The sequence below is a fragment of the Alexandromys fortis genome, unplaced genomic scaffold (genome assembly GCF_014885135.2).
Source record: "Alexandromys fortis isolate MF-2015 unplaced genomic scaffold, M_Fortis_MF-2015_v1.1 scaffold_39, whole genome shotgun sequence".
Classification (NCBI taxonomy): Eukaryota; Metazoa; Chordata; class Mammalia; order Rodentia; family Cricetidae; genus Alexandromys; species Alexandromys fortis.
In genome coordinates this window covers 3,102,032-3,117,652 of record NW_026067918.1, presented here as the reverse complement: position 1 = coordinate 3,117,652, position 15,621 = coordinate 3,102,032, and the positions used below count along the sequence as shown (strand labels likewise).

At 43.1% G+C, this 15,621-nt stretch overlaps 1 protein-coding gene across 1 annotated transcript in view; it reads right to left on the bottom strand.

Moving 5' to 3' along the window:
* Positions 1-15,621, bottom strand: part of Otud7a (OTU deubiquitinase 7A) — a 247,082-nt gene that overhangs the window by 86,924 nt on the left and 144,537 nt on the right. Inside the window, exon 2 of the mRNA XM_050140410.1 lies at positions 12,486-12,616. The gene's annotated coding sequence lies outside the window, so the exon portion shown is untranslated. The remainder of the gene's footprint in view (positions 1-12,485; positions 12,617-15,621) is intronic.

Below are 15,621 nucleotides of genomic sequence, written 5' to 3'. Positions count from 1 at the left end.
GGAACCATGACTGCTCTTTGGATAGGAGAGGGAGGGGGAGAGGAGTGGGGGGAGGGGGAGAAGAGAGGGGGGAGGGGGAGAAGAGTGGGGGAGGGGAGGGAAATGGGAGGCTGGGAGGAGGCGGAAACTTTTTTTTCTTATTCTCAATAAAATTAAAAAAAAATCCAGCTGTTACACAGGTATGAAATATGTGTCTCTGTGACCTCAACAAAGGTCTTTATTAGAGCCAAGCAACTCACCAAACAGGTTGATACCTCTGCTATGGATCCACCCAGACATTTCGTTCAGCTTTGTATTGAGCTAAAGGGAAACAGCCTAGTGGGTCTGGCTTCTTTCCCAGCCTCTCACTGTCATGCAGCTGCTGCTGTTGCATCCTCCCAGCCTCCTCCTCTGGCAGTGTGAGCGTCTTTAAAGGAAGGGTGAGTTAGAACACACCAAGTGCTAAACGAATATGCTGAACAACTGAACAGAAGGGACTAGAAATCCTAAACTCAAGTGCTTACTCCACTCTGATGGGTAGAAATGGAAATAACCACGACTCAACTTAGATTGGATTAAACATAATGCTATTATTTACAAGTATATCCATTACAATTAAAATAAGAATTTTGTGAGTGTGCCTTTTTTGGGGTCCCGGAGAAGAAAGTCACTGTTTTGTACAGACTAGGCAAAGAACATTCTACCACCAAGTCACTTCCCAGCCCCAACTCTGATTTTATTGTTTAATTTTTGTCATATGGGACATCATACCCACAACCCTATGAATGTCAGAAATGTGCTCTATCATGGAGAACCCTGCCTGACCTAAAAGGAACATTTGAGGAGGATTTAGAATGTCTGAAGAGAAGTCAAGAGTACAGAAACTCTTGCAGGCCCAGGGGCTTACAGCCATGAGGGTTGTGGGAGATGGGCAGAGCCAGCCATCTGTCCTAGCAAGGCAGATAGCCTTGGCTCTATTCTAAGGGCTGTGAGTGTTTCTGACATATGTGCTTTAAGGGAAGAATCAAAGCTACAGAACTTGGGCACAGAGTGAACCATGCATGCATGGCAGCGGAGCAGGGGGAAGGTACTTGTTCAGGGGCTGGAACTTGCCCACTCTCTCCACCCTTCAGCCTACTGCACATAGAATCATGAATCAGCAGGAATTGGGGGAGACTCTGCCTTCCAGAGAAGACAAACAGTCCTCTTAGCTCTGGCGGGTATCAGGAGTGGCTAAAGCCAGCAACACATTCAGGCCCCAGGCCTGAGATCTCCAACCTGAGTGAAGTCATACTGGCAATATGCCCCACTTGAGGTAAAGTGATGTCACCCAGTCTGGCCTGTGAGGAAAGCATCAGCTTACCAGGTAGAAGGTGACCCAGAATAGCCCGCTCCCACGTTGTTCCCTCCTTGTCCCTTCATTTTAAGTGAGGAACTGAAAATGATATCCACAAGTCCACTTTGTATCTTGGGACTATGAGATGTGAAGCAAGAGGAGAAAACACACTGAAACTTGGACAGAGCCTGGTACCAGTGAACATCGGCACTGGCTTTAGCCTGTACTTAAAGTTTTATTATCATTTCCATATAAGCACTGGTACATTCAAGTCAATTAGGTCAAATGTTTAACCTTATGTACAATTGGTATATGAAAGTAATGTGCCTTCGAGGTCACAATTAGAGATGAAGAAATTGTGAGAAGAAAAAAAATTAAGACAGTTGTCACTTATAAGTATACATATAAAGCTGAAAATTAAAGATGGGTAAATTTATCCAAGCTGCAGACAAAGACATTCAAAGAAAAAGAAAAGCACTGTAGGGCTCAAGAGCTGTAGGGCCAGGAGCTGCAGGACCCAGGAGCTGCAGGACCCAGGATCTTGTCTTGGGTCCATGGTGATGGAGGTTACTGAAGGGGTCAGGGTTGAGTGCATAGGAGTTTCTGGAAATTCTGCAGTCATCACAGGAAGGTCTCATTCCAGACTCACATTAGAGAAAACCACACTTTTTAAATCTTACTAAATTCTTCATTATATCTTATGTCCCAAATAGGCAAAAATAGTTCTGATACTGATAAAATGTAAGAAAAATTGAGGGACAATCATATGATCATCTTTTTGTTTGCTTTATTCCATCTTGAAACAAAGCAGAGGTAGATGGGAGTTTCTTTGGTCTACTGAAGAGCACAGATCCAAACCTCTAAGAATGATAAGGACTAACAGAGACCATTAGCAGGTCCGCTAAGATTGAAGTCAATTCATGACTAATAGGAAACAGGGAAAGCTAGATAGCTGGAACAGGACCAAGATATACAAATCAATACTTTTCTCCATTTAGTTAGTGAAGCATTTTAAAACACAATAAAGAGATCTATTTTATAAAAGCCATCACAGAATAGTCTGTGAATCAACCAACAGAGCACAAGCAAAAGCAAGAGATACTCCGACTTTGTTCTTCTACAGAAAACAAGACACCTTCCCAAGGAACAGGACAGGAGATTGTCTGGATGATGCTGATTTTCTAGCATTTGAATGCAGACAGACTAGGAACTTTCGATTGATGACCAGTATATAAAACATAAGAGGATATGCAAGAAACGCCAAGATAGTTTTGATAAAGAAAAAAGTGGCCTATGGGTTCCAACCCGATGAGGATAGTTATGAGAGTGGCCCAACAGAAAGCTCTAAGTTACTTCAAACATGGCATTATTTCCAGGTGATGTTTTAAAAATAAGTCCGTTGCATAGTTCTCAAGTGTGAATGTTGTAGATGAGAATGTTCTGTTGCGAGTCAGTGCTTTGCCATGTCTGAGAAGAATCTGTCTTCCTGTTAAGTTCATACTATACATGGAAGGATGATGATTAAAGCAGTGGCAAAGGGGAGGGAAGGGGTAGGTGTGTGTGTGTGTGTGTGAGCGTGCACATGTGTCTGTGTGCTTGCATGTATATAGTGTATGACTGAGTAAGGGGAGAAAACCTGGCATATGATGCAGGCCTATGTGCTTGATTTCCTACCTTAGACCTATTCACTTTTTCCCTCATGACCAGACACTTGCTTTTGTTCCTGGCTGTATCATATGCAACCATAATATATCATGTTAGCAACTGATCACGGCAATTCTGCTATGCTCTACCAGTTTTTCTCATATCTAAAAGTATTCAGACGGCCAGTTTTCCCACAAACCACTAAAATTCCAGATGAAACCTGCTTGGCTCTGTGTCTCTTTCTGCGTGACAAACATTTTGCTTTTTTAACAAAAGGGGTAAGCACAACACCCTCTCCTTGAAGAGAAGTGATACATGGACCTAGGAGGAAAACGTCCAGGAAGCCCACAGGCTGCAGCTGTGATATCTATCCCTGGAGACTTCCCCTAGTGTCAGCACCAAGCGCTGGCCGTTCTGTGAAAACAGGCTGGGTACTCTCCTGTCCCTTGGAGATGAGAGTTTTATTAACTGAAAGAACCAAAGATGCAGAGAATCTTAAATGCATGAAATCCCAACAGAAATGGCCATCCATAAAGTGAGCTGGCCATCTAAGGGGGAGAGGGGAAGACCAGTTCAACAAATTCCAAGGGATTCATTAAGAACAAGATGGTTTCTTGTCTGTTGTTCCTATCTGTTAAACAATCTACAAGTGTGTCAGAGGATGAGTGTGTGTGAGCACACTTGGTACCTTAAGGTAGGGTAGACTGTAGCCCCCATGACGTGGACTTTGGGCCTCTTCTTCATGAATGCACAGCACAGGCCCAACGCAGACAGATACGGCCACTCCAGGAAGGTTGGCAGATGTGGCCTTTTCCAGGTCTGGCTCCTAACTGACTCCCGGGTCTCAGCTTTTCTCTGACTTCTCGTTTGCTAGTGTGCAGAGAGCCCTGTGGAGGACCAGGGGGTATGCTGGAGCCACTGGAGGGAGAAAGACGATACCTAGGCAATCATACGGGGCAGTGACCACCCTGGACTAACACAGTAAGAAACAGTCAGGCATGTTAAAGCACAGGATCTATGCAAGGGTCAACACTTGTCTGGCCTCCGACGCAGGGAGGCTCCAGAAGACAAAGAAAGCAAAAAGCCCCCCCCAAAAAAAACCTTAATAAAACCTGTAACAGCAAACACCCCAAATTTTAAATGACAAAATATGTAAGAGAATGACAAAATAATGTAAGAGAATGGAAGAAAAATTTGGAAACTATAATAAAGAAGTGGTTGGTTTCAGAATCTATGCCTGGCACTCCCCAGTGAGGAGAAAAAGAAACATGGGTTGATAAACTTTGAATGTGCAACTTAGAGGAAATCCAAATGACCACCAGACAATTGAAAGCCAAACAACCATGTGAGGATGCTGCAGGGAAGCAGAGGGAGAGCAGGTTTCCATGCGAGGCTGTGCTCTTGGGGCCAATATGAAAATCTCTCTAAGGCATTTGGAGAATATTGACATTATAGAGTATGATTAAATAACAGTAAAGGGAAGAAACAAGCTCGCAGAAAAATGTGCAGGGGACATTGGCTGCACTCGGAAGGTGACAATAATGGCCTATTTCTTACCAAGCAATCTGCACTGCTGCCCCATGGCAAAGAGTGACACAGAGGAACACCCTAATAACATCGTTAAGCTCCCCCCACTCCTTTCCTTCATCTGAAGAGCAGTTTCAGGAGAAGGGACATTTACATTCACAGATCATATATGGTTACAGGAGTAGACACGGGAATTTTCCAGTTATTTTCATAAAATAATTGAAATTTTACAAGCAGAGGAGAACTTTGACGTTGGAGCTTAAATAGACCAATTGCAGTTGAAAATTCACATGTCAGTCGCCAGTGAAATTCAGTGTTTAAGCAACTGCCTCTCCAAAGAGATCCAACTAGTAAACACACAAAAATGAGAATAACAACAGCATGGGCAGCCACCATCCCCCTGACTTGAGACTATCATCTTGATTCCTCTCATTCCTTGACAGACTAACGAACAAACTACACTAACTGCTTTCTTATTTAGTTATTTGTATTTTTACTCTTTTAGATACTAGAAGCACATACTAAATCCACACAGGCATTTCATAGGATCTAAAGACAACTGACTTCTAATCTTGAGTCCTCACTTTAAAAAAATATTTTCTGGCTTGCTAGGGATTGAATGCAGAGCCTCTTTAAGCTAGGCAATTGCTTTATCACTGATCCATGCCCCTGGCCCTCACTGTCTCTCATTTGAAATAAGGACAGTGTCTTCTGTGGTAGCATGGCTCCAATAAGCACAGGGCTAATATTGAGAAACATCAGGAAGAGGTTGGCTTGTTACAGCAGATGTCATTATCCAGGCATTGATTTGCAAACACATCCTTAAACTAATAACCTTAGAAACCCAGCAAAGTTATGTGGAGTGCCATGCCTTTACAAATTTGCTCTGGCAACTTCCATAGTCTAGAACAGCAAAAGAACTCATAATTCTTCTGTACAGATGAACAGGAAGTCCACGATCAGCTGTTTAGGTTGACAAAGGGACTGCAATCGCAAGCAGAAAATGTGTTTGTACATACTACTTTGAGAAAAGAATGGCAAAAACAATTTCACTCCAACACTGGGTAGTGGCTCAAGACCAAGCAAGTGGCATACAGCTCTGGGGGAAACAGTCTCTGCAAGTCTGAAGCATTGATTCCAACTAAAGAAATGCTTCCCTCTTGGCCACGAATGGAGCACGCTTTTCTGAACTTAACACTGTCCTCAAAGTCAGGCAGTGGTGGCGCACGCCTTTAATCCCAGCACTTGGGAGGCAGAGGCAGTTGGATCTCTGTGAGATCAAGGCTAGCCTGGGCTACAAGAGCTAGTTCCAGGACAGGCTCCAAAGCTACAGAAAAAAAAGTGTCCTTCAGATAAACTACCCGATAGAACATCCCCATTGTCTCAGTGTGTGGGTGCACCCCTCATGGTCCTCAGTTCCTTGCTCGTGCTCTCTCTCCTTGTGCTCCTGATTTGGACCTTGAGATTTCAGTCCGGTGCTCCAATGTGGGTCTCTGTCTCTGTCTCTGTCTCTGTCTTCTTTCATCGCCTGATGCAGGTTAATATTCAGGAGGATGCCTATATGTTTTTCTTTGGGTTCTCCTTATTTAGCTTCTCTAAGATCACGAATTATAGGCTCAATGTCCTTTATTTATGGCTAGAAACCAAATATGAGTGAGTACATCCCATGTTCCTCTTTTTGGGTCTGGAACTCACCAAGGCCAGCTGGCCTGGGTCTGAAAAAGCCTGGGATAAAACCGGTCTCGCTGAACATAGCGGACAATGAGGACTACTGAGAACTCAAGAACAATGGCAATGGGTTTTTGATCCTACTGCACGTATTGGCTTTGTGGGAGCCTAGGCAGTTTGGATGCTCACCTTACTAGACCTGGATGGAGGTGGGTGGTCCCTGGACTTCCCACAGGGCAGGGAACCCTGACTGCTCTTTGGGCTGATGAGGGAGGGGGACTTGATTGGGGAAGGGGGAGGGAAATGGGAGGCGGTTGGCGGGGAAGAGACAGAAATCTTTAATAAATAAATAAAAGATAAACTACCCGTGGTTCCAGTCTCTCTAACCAGTGTCCAAGGACACTATCTTAGCTGCAGAGAAGAGAAACTGAATATGACCATGAATCAAGTGACTCAATAAAGGAAAGATTAATACATCTAACAATGGGAGTGGGGGGAGCAGAGGAAGGCAGACGCTCTTCCAGCAAAGAAAGTGCCATGAAAAGGTCACTCAAGAGCTGCACATCTGGGTGCATACACCCTTCACTTCAGGCATGCTACCATTGCTGTGACTAAGTGACTCCAAATTTAGGAACTTAAATAAAACGTGTTTGTGGCCTCATATTGTCTGTCTGTAGGGCAGTGAGCAGCCCGCAATTTGAGTGGATTCTGTCCCCAGGTTGTTAACCCAGTGTTGACTGGGTCTGTGATCTCAGGGGAGGGCTCAGCTAGGAAAGGGTCCCTTACCAAGATCCTCCATACTTCATTGGCTGGACTGTTGTGGAGGATTGACACATGTTGGGGAAGGCATTATTCTTGAGACAGTCATCACTTTCTCTGTAATGTTTACCAAGGACAAGGACAAGGCAGTGGGCACATCCCTGATAGAGGATGGGATAACAGGAGTAGGAATGTATGACGGAGATCCTTGTCAGCTGCCGCTTGCCATCGTACCCACACCCTGGGCCAAGCTCACCATGCAAATAAATCCAAAGGTACCTGGGATAGCATTACCAAGTCCTTTATCATTTAGCAGTCACCTTATTTTTTAATCTAATTATTACCCCCAAATTTATCCTTCAGCTGGAAAAATTGTGGGGGGGGGGCAACTGAAATTTCTTACCATCTTGATATTCTGCCTCAACATAAACTAGCTAGCCTGCTGGATCTTATTCTGAAGCTCTTGAGAAGCATTTAAGAATTTAATTATTTAAGAATTAATTATTTAAGAATGGACATCTGATAAAAATGCGAAAGTCAGAGGTCCGCCTGTAAAATGGATAATTATATTTTTATTGCCTAATAAAAAGCAACCTCAAATGTGTTATGGTGCTCTGTAGAGGTAGTTTAACAGTGTCCTACACCTAGGCTTCTTTTCTAACTTCCTGTACATCGCAGTTACTAAGAAGCCCCTTGACTTAGATGACTTGCCTTCTGGTTGGTTCTCTTATGAATGAATATGTGAAATGAGAATTCGGTATGTGCCCCTGGAGGATCCTGTCTGAGAATTTAGCACCTGCATGGTTTAGCAGTCCCGTTTTACACAGGTGCACAATGATTTCAACAGAAACCGGCTTTTCTTGAGAAGTTGATTGTTTAAAAGCTTACCAGATGCATACAACCTTGGCCAGCTCATTTATACACTCATGCTAACACAAAATCTGTGTGAATGTAGGTTTCTCCTATTCCTGAAGATTCTAGCCCCACCTTGGAGATGGTCTAGCCTTTTGCTACTTTTTCTCATGGTCTCTTGTTGTGGGCTGTGTCTTCCTACAGATGCAGCAAAGGCATCAAAGCTGAGTTCAGATAACTAGTGCTTCCCTGACTGGCAACACCTTGCCATTGGATCCACAGAAGGGAGGCGCATGAGCAGCACACCAGCATCTAGGCATGTTCTGATGACAGGGGCAAGAGAAACAACATGTCTTCTCTAAGTTCACCGGTGAGACTCTCTGTCCATTCATTCCCTTGCATGGTCACATAAAGGACATCACAGTTCCCAAGGAAAGCTGTGGGGATGGGGAGTTCCAGTATCCCAAGTGTGGGTACAAAGAGAATGGACCAGCAATGGGGATACAGGCATCTGCTGGGGCATGGCGTTGTCATGGGATGGAGCCAGGGCAGTGATCGTCTATCATCCCTGAATATCCTAGGACCCCTTCAGTTATTTCAAGGTGAAGTTAATATAAAATGCTTTAAAACCACTAACTTTCAAACTGAAGCTCCAAAAAGAACCCTTACTAATGTTCACTTGTGAGGATGCTCATGACCGGGAAGTCCTCCCTGCTACTTCATTGCCCTGGGGAAGGAAATCTCCCAGCACAACAAGGGGACCAACCAGGGATTCCTCACCACACAGCTCTTTAGAAGCTCCTGTGTTGTCCACTTCATTAAGAAACCCTTTTCTGTTATTTTCTGTGATAACGCTATTCTGATCAGCTGTGTACTAGCAGTAATCTATAAATAACTTAACCTCACACATATGTATCCTTTTATAGGTTATCTGCAAACACACAAACATAATAAGTGTGCTATCAGTGACCTGGGTGAACTTTAACATGAGTTACAATGCATTTGTGTGGGGAAGTGGTACAGTTTGAGGCTGTCCCTGACAGTTCATGAGCTGGATGTGTGCTTTGCAGGGTGGTGGTGTCAAGCCCATAAAGATGGGGGTGGGTGGAAGGCATTTGGGTCTTTGATACACAGCTCTTAGCAGGGGTTGATGCTGGAGTGGTGGTCAATTCTCAGAGGGCAGGGCACACATATGCTTAATTCTTTCGCATAAATAAGCTCCATTCCAATTTCCTGTCTATGCTGTGTATACACATGTCTATGCATAGCATGCTATGGGTGTCAGGAGGCTGGAAAGGCTGGCAGCTCAGGGCTGCTTAGGTAGAGACCTGTCTACCTCAAGTGACAGCAAGTCTGTGGAGGGGGCTTTCCATCCCTGTGAAACATAGGTTGTTATATGGGTTGAAATTCCACTAGATACACTTGGGAATGAAAACAGAGGCATCCCCCTTTCCATCCATCCATTCAGATGAAACATAAGTGAGCTCTTTGATGTTTATGTAGAACCACAGTCCATTCCACTCATCTGTGCCCTGTTCTATGTCTGCATCTTGGAAATGGCGGAGGCAAAGCTGTGTCCCCAAGGACTGAGTCAGGGGCCAGGGGATCAGCAGTGGGGCAGTTGCGCACTAATGGCTGATAGAAAGGACGTTGTAGGTGGTGATCGAATGCTAGGAGGCCTAGCTGGGAGTTTGGGTTTGGCACAGGAGAACAGCGTTACTGTTAAGGAGGAAGAAGGACAGGCAGCATCTGCAGGGTCATCCCCCAAGCTCAGTGTACAGAGAAGCAGACAGAAGGCACACAGGGCACAGGGAGAGCACAGGATGCATCCACCTACCAACATGCTGTGTTAATCTCATCTCTCCTCTGTTTTGATGAGTTGTTTAGGAAAAGTGGGGCAAGTACATTGTTCAGAAATAGCAAATCTAAGATACTAATGTATTCTCCCGGGGCAGGCTCCTTTGTTAGACTCTCCCCCACGCATGTTGTGCTGGCTACTTTTATGTCCACTTGACACCAGCTAGAGTTATTTAGGAAATAGGAGTCTCAATTGAGAACATTTTACCACAATATTGGCCTGTGGGTAAGCTTGGGGGGGCATTTTCTTGATTAATGAGTGGCATGGGGGGACTCAGTTCACTGAGGGCAGTGCCACCCATGGGAAGGTGGTCCTGGCTGGTGTAAGAAAACAGGCCGAGAAAAGACACGATGAAGAAGCCAATAAGCAGCCCTTCTTATAACTTCCCTCAGTGATGGACTGTTATCTAGAAGTGGAAGAGGAAATAAACCCCTTTCTTCCCATGTTGGTTTTGGTCATGGTGTTTCATTGAAGCAATAGAAACCCAGACACAATATGGTGATACAGATGTGGTATAACTTCTGCAGCAGCCTGCACTTCCACAGCTGTTTGCTTGATAACATTTTCAAAACATTCTCAGGGAAGGTTCGTTGCAAGACAAAAAGTACACATGAAACCACTGACTGGGTCACACAGGAGGACGCTAGCAATCTTCAGACAAACATCTAGTTACGACTGGTGACTGAAAAGCCAAGTGGCAGTAGATGAGGGAGAGCTGGAAACAGAAGGAGAAGGACCTGAGGAGGCCAAGTAGATTGGAAAGAAGCAGAACGGTGCATCTCCACCTTAGCAGGACGCTGCAGGGACAAATTCCCCTGCTGTGGTGACTGGGTTTCTCCTTGAATCTCCTAAATGCAGAACTTTAGAATGTGACCATGAAGATCATAGGAGCTTGGAGAGTGGCATCTCGTTGGCACTCTGCCCATCCTCCCTGTTCCATGTAATAGCTCATAGGCAGTGCTCAGTGAGGCAGAACACCATTCATCCCCACACCACTGGCAGCATCACTTAGTCTAAGGACATGTTGAAGGCTGAGTAGCGAAAATTGATCTAGGGTTTTGGCTAGTGGGTGTCAGAGACGAGGCACACACCATGGTCTCACTTCATTCCTTCTCCTGACCATCAAAACACATTCTCCTATGCGGTGATCTCATAAACATGGAAATATGAGATAGTAAAAGACGTCCAGATTAATGGATCAGTTAAAAATTCCTGTACGGCCATATAGGTTTGCTAACGCTATTTAATGAAAACTAACCACAGAAAACAATATCCACATCCACATGGTCTTTGTGTTTGTCAAACTTATTGATTAATAGAAATAAAAGAGGCAGTTTATAAAGGGAGCTTTAACAGAAGCCATTTTAGGCAAGCGAACATGACATGGACATCTCTTAATAGGTCAGATAAAGCTCTTAAGGCAAACCCAGGTGCTTATCTGAATCTAAGGAGAAGGAAAGAATTCAACCAGTTTGGATCACAGACATTCTACAAAGTAAGTGGCTTAGAGTTTTCAAAAGTATCAACATAATGGGAATGAAGGTATAGTGTTATGGCAAAGCATGTGCCAAGCATGCGTATGTCCGTGGCATAGCATGTGCCTAACATGCCTATGTCCATGGCAAAGCATGTGCCAAGCATGCGTATGTCCGTGGCATAGCATGTGCCTAACACGCATATGTCCATGGCAAAGCATGTGCTTAACATGCATATGTTCATAGCATAGCATGTGCCTAACATGCATATGTCCATGGCATAGCATGTGCCTATCATGCATATGCTCCAGGTTTTGATTTCAGCCCTATAAAACAAAACAAAACAAAAGAACATATACACAACCAAACTTGTTTCTTGGCATGGTGGTAACTCAGCCATACATTAGTCCTGGGCTGAATCTCTTGGACTGAACAAACAAACACACAAACAAACAAGAAGAAAAATAGCAAAGAAAGAAAGGGGTGATGGGGGCAATACCAGGAAAGACGCAAACAAAAGCAAGGCAGAAAAAGAATGGTAAAGATACAATCATCTCCAATGCATGGAAGACAGGGAAGAAACAGCGATGATGACTGTTTCCCAGACAATCAAGGGCATCTCCAATGCATGGAAGACAGGGAAGAAACAGCGATGATGACTGTTTCCCAGACAATCAAGGGCATCGGAATCGGGACAATATACCGGGTAACACTGTTTCTCAGTGTTTCAGATTTCACAGTGAGGATGCCGGTCTGGTTTTGTAGAGACTGCTGTGAGCTTAGGAGATCCATGCCAGAGGGTGCCTTGTCATCTGCAGCTTGCTTCCACATGTTTTGGATACAAAGTTTATAAACTCTCTGTGTAACCATGAGTAAGTCTGGTTAAAGATTTTAGGAGTCATCAAGGTCCTATTCCTTAGACTGTTCTGTACATTTGAAGTTCTTAATGGCAAGAAGCAAGGCAAAAAGGCAAATGAAAGTGTGTATTTCCAGAACCGTAAGATGAAAAGCCACTCGGCTGGACAAAAACGGTCGTTCTGGACGAGCATTAAAAAAGGAAGCATGAGATGAAAACGGTGTGTTAAGACAACAAAGTCTATTTTCCTTGCTTTTATCACTCTTGAGACACAAAATGAACCTCAGCTGCAAAAGCGGCTGTGCTAGTTTGCACGAGGGTGCAGCAGGCTACTTGTCAGTCAAGAGTAAAGCCATCCTCCACTAAACTGCAGTGCGGTGTCAAAGGTACTTCTGACCTTTCATTCGCTGTGTTCCTGTGGGAGGTTAGCGTACTGCATGGGGGTTCGACCCCATCTCCTGGTGCTCTGAGGTCTTTGGAGATGTTGGTAGCCCTCTCACCCTGCCACCAGGACCCCAGCATTAGACTTACTTTTCAGACTCCTTGCTCTTTGGAGGTGAGTGGCATTCAGGCATTTGGGTCGACATGGCACCGTCCCTGCTGGAAATGGCCCATTGCTGCCCACAGGGGAGGTATGAGAGCCCAATTAGCCCCTGAGAATTCTGGAAAGGAGAGAGTAGAGAATATTCAGAACTTTCGCTAACTGAGCATGAATAATTTATATAATTTCTCTCTTTTTTTTCTCATTAGAGGCACCCTTTGAGTAATTCTCTATAAATCGTTTTTGTAGGCAATACATTTCTGGAGTTCTTAAATAAAAAACCAAAAGAATAAAATAGAGATTAAGTGAAAAAGAATAAAGCTTAATAGAAAATAGTCTCGAAGAAGAACAAAAGTGGCGTTCTCACACCGAATTTCTGAATATTAGAAGTCTCCAGCAGATGAAACAGCATGGTTTGGGATAAAGACAAACTTATGGATCACTGAGAAAGCAGCGGACTTAGAAGTCAACTGTTACTTAAATGGCCTGTGATCGCTGATGAAAGTGTAAAGGCAATTGAAAGAGAGGTTTTTCTGTTTGGTTGCTTGTTTGTTTGTTTTTTGGCAATAGGGAAAACTAAGTATCAATATGTAAAATATGAATTAGGGCCTTACTTAAAAGCATACCTATATGCAAAGCATAAAATAATAATAATAATGCTGATGATAATAACCACGATAATAAACTTCTCAGGAAAAAACCCATAGAAAAGCTTTATAATATTGATTTGGACAGTTATTTCTTAATATGGCAGGAAAGACAGGCAGATGGGAGGGACCCAAATTGGCTCTCATGGAAAATACTATGAAGATAGAGAGTAGGAGCCACACCCTTGGGGAACGTTTACAAAATACATAGCAGATTAAGAGAATGTCATTACCCATTTTGTTCATGAGTAACCTTTGCAGGTAAGTCACCTCTTCCCTTTCCTTTTCCCTCTGCCCTGGCCTATGGTTGTCCCACACCCATGGCCTAACTTCATCTTCAGCCCAAGAACCGGGTTTGTTCAGGAACCACCTGTGCCTGGAAGCTGTTTACTTTCTCACTCTTTCACCCTGCCTGCTGCCATCTCCACCTTGCATGGCTAGTTTGACTGGTAAGGTACACCTTTCTTCTCTGATCTCTCCCCCACTCCCCCACGACTGTGGTTTTCTGCACCCATAGGCTGAGCTCAAGACTTGTGGTTTGGGAGTCATATTTTTCTGGTCCAATTAAATAGCTTATAGATCATCTTTACCTGACCTATCTTAGGTCAGGTATCTTCTGCATTGACCCAATAGAAGCCATGAAGATTGTCTTATCAGCCATACAACCAAAGAAAGAACTTCACAAGCCAGGTCAGATCACAAAACCAAAGCCAACCTGGATGACCAAGATCACACATCTCCCACCAAACCACTTGCCCAATGAGAACTGCCTAGAAGAACCCCAGGGCACAGGATTTAAAAGAAGAACCACAAACTTTATGAAAGAAGACAAGGAATTTAAAGAAGATGTGAACAAACAATTCATTGAACACCAAGAGGCTAACAATAGATACCTGAGTAACGGTCAGGTAAAATACTAGTACACACCCGAATGAAATAACAAAGACAATTCAGCAGTTATTTAAAAACTGAATCCAACAGAGTTAGAAACATTGAAAAGAACACAAGTCGAAGTGAAGATAGAATTGAAAAAAAATATTTCAATTAGAAAGCTCAGGGGAAAGACAAGAAAAATGAATAAAACAGAGGATAGAATATTAAGCCTTGAAGATAAAGTAGAGACTCTAGATTAAATAAGCAAAGAAATGACAAATTTAAGGAAGCATAGCAAAGGACCATGCAGGAAATGTGGGACACTATTAAAAGGTTAAACCTTTGAATTATAGGCATAGATGAGGGACAAGAATTCCAAGTAAATGACACAGATCAGATCTTTAAGACGATCATATACAAGAAGCATACAGAACCCCAACTAGACGAGACCAGACAAGAAACTCCTCATGGCATATCACAGTCAAAACACTAAGTATACAGAACAAAGAAAAACACTTTGAAAGCTGACAGAGAAAAACCACAAATCACATATAAAAGAAACCTTAATTAATAAAATACAAAGCACAACTAAGCAAACCAGAAAAATATGACTGCAATCTAAATACACCTTTCAATGGGCTGCATCAATGGCCTCAACCATCCAGTCAATAGATACAAGCTAGCTGAATGATTAAGAAACAAATATGTCCTTCTGTTGTCTACAAGTAATCCATCTTAGCTGCAAAGTGAAAGGATGGAAAAAAGTATTCCACTCACATGGACTCAGGAATCATGCAGGCACGGCAATCTTAAAGTCTGACAAAATAGATTTAAAACTCAAAGTAACCAGAAGAGACAAAAAAGGACACTTGATTCTAATCAAAGGAAGAAGTAACCCAAACCACATTACTGCCCTAAACACATGTGTATCGAACACTGGTGTTCATAAAAAGTATCGTAATGGAATTAAAAACACAGAATAAAAAAAACCCATAGGTAACTTCAAATACCGCACTCTCTCCAACAGATAAGTCATCTGGACAAAAAATAAAGAAACATTAGCATTAAATGTTACATCAAACAGACATCTACAGAACATTCCACCCAAACACCAAAGAATAGACACTCTACCCACTAGCACATGGAAGTGTTTCTAAAATAGATTACATGCTGGAACACAAAATAAACATTAGCAAATATAGAAAACTGAAATAATTCCAGGTGTTCTATCTGACCATTATACAACAAAACTTAAAATTGACAGCAGACGGAATTCCAGTAAAGTTGTAGAAATTAAACAACTTACTACAGAATGATGAAAGGGTCAAAGAAGAACTCAAGAAGGAAATAAAAATATTCCTGGAGTTATACTTAAGAAGTGATCTCCTGTGCCCATTTGTTGTAGGGTACTTCCCACTTTCTCTTCTATCAGGTTCAGTGTGTTGGGACTGATATTGAGGTCTTTGATCCATTTGGACTTGAGTTTTGTGCAAGGTGATAGATATGGGTCTAATTTCAATCTTCTACAGGTTGACATCCAGTTGTGCCAGCACCATTTGTTGAAGATGCTTTCTTTCTTCCATTGTATACTTTTAGCTCCTTTGTC